The sequence below is a fragment of the Oncorhynchus nerka genome, unplaced genomic scaffold (genome assembly GCF_034236695.1).
Source record: "Oncorhynchus nerka isolate Pitt River unplaced genomic scaffold, Oner_Uvic_2.0 unplaced_scaffold_1130, whole genome shotgun sequence".
In the NCBI taxonomy this organism is placed as follows: domain Eukaryota; kingdom Metazoa; phylum Chordata; class Actinopteri; order Salmoniformes; family Salmonidae; genus Oncorhynchus; species Oncorhynchus nerka.
Genome location: NW_027040196.1, coordinates 28,281 through 29,750, shown reverse-complemented (window position 1 = coordinate 29,750; position 1,470 = coordinate 28,281). Strand labels below are relative to the sequence as shown.

The following is a 1,470-nucleotide window of genomic DNA, read 5'->3' as shown; positions in this document are numbered from 1 at the left end:
TATTACGCATTGCTCCTCTAGGTGAGGCATGGGGACACACAGTACACACTCCTCTAGGTGAAACATGGGGATACACACTCCTCTAGGTGAAACATGGGGATACACACTCCTCTAGGTGAAACATGGGGATACACACTCCTCTAGGTGAAACATGGGGATACACACTCCTCTAGGTGAAACATGGAGATACACACTCCTCTAGGTGAAACATGGGGATACACAGTACACTCTTAGGTGAAACATGGAGATACACACTCCTCTAGGTGAAACATGGGGACACACAGTACACACTCCTCTAGGTGAAACATGGGGATACACACTCCTCTAGGTGAAACATGGGGATACACACTCCTCTAGGTGAAACATGGAGATACACACTCCTCTAGGTGAAACATGGGGATACACACTCCTCTAGGTGAAACATGGGGACACACAGTACACACTCCTCTAGGTGAAACATGGGGATACACACTCCTCTAGGTGAAACATGGGGATACACACTCCTCTAGGTGAAACATGGGGATACACACTCCTCTAGGTGAAACATGGGGATACACACTCCTCTAGGTGAAACATGGGGACACACAGTACACACTCCTCTAGGTGAAACATGGGGATACACACTCCTCTAGGGGAAACATGGGGATACACAGTACACACTCCTCTAGGTGAAACATGGGGATACACACTCCTCTAGGTGAAACATGGGGATACACACTCCTCTAGGTGAAACATGGGGATACACACTCCTCTAGGTGAAACATGGGGATACACACTCCTCTAGGTGAAACATGGGGATACACACTCCTCTAGGTGAAACATGGGGATACACACTCCTCTAGGTGAAACATGGGGATACACACTCCTCTAGGTGAAACATGGAGATACACACTCCTCTAGGTGAAACATGGGGATACACACTCCTCTAGGTGAAACATGGGGATACACACTCCTCTAGGTGAAACATGGGGATACACACTCCTCTAGGTGAAACATGGGGATACACACTCCTCTAGGTGAAACATGGGGATACACACTCCTCTAGGTGAAACATGGGGATACACACTCCTCTAGGTGAAACATGGAGATACACACTCCTCTAGGTGAAACATGGGGACACACAGTACACACTCCTCTAGGTGAAACATGGGGATACACACTCCTCTAGGTGAAACATGGGGATACACACTCCTCTAGGTGAAACATGGGGATACACACTCCTCTAGGTGAAACATGGGGACACACAGTACACACTCCTCTAGGTGAAACATGGGGATACACACTCCTCTAGGTGAAACATGGGGATACACACTCCTCTAGGTGAAACATGGAGATACACACTCCTCTAGGTGAAACATGGAGATACACACTCCTCTAGGTGAAACATGGGGACACACAGTACACACTCCTCTAGGTGAAACATGGGGATACACACTCCTCTAGGTGAAACATGGAGATACACACTTCTAG

General features: G+C 48.0%; 1 pseudogene; it reads right to left on the bottom strand.

Annotated features, from left to right (window-relative positions):
• Window positions 1-66, bottom strand: part of LOC135570070 (ryanodine receptor 2-like) — an 80,677-nt pseudogene extending 80,611 nt beyond the window's left edge.
• Window positions 67-1,470: the final 1,404 nt, after the last annotated feature.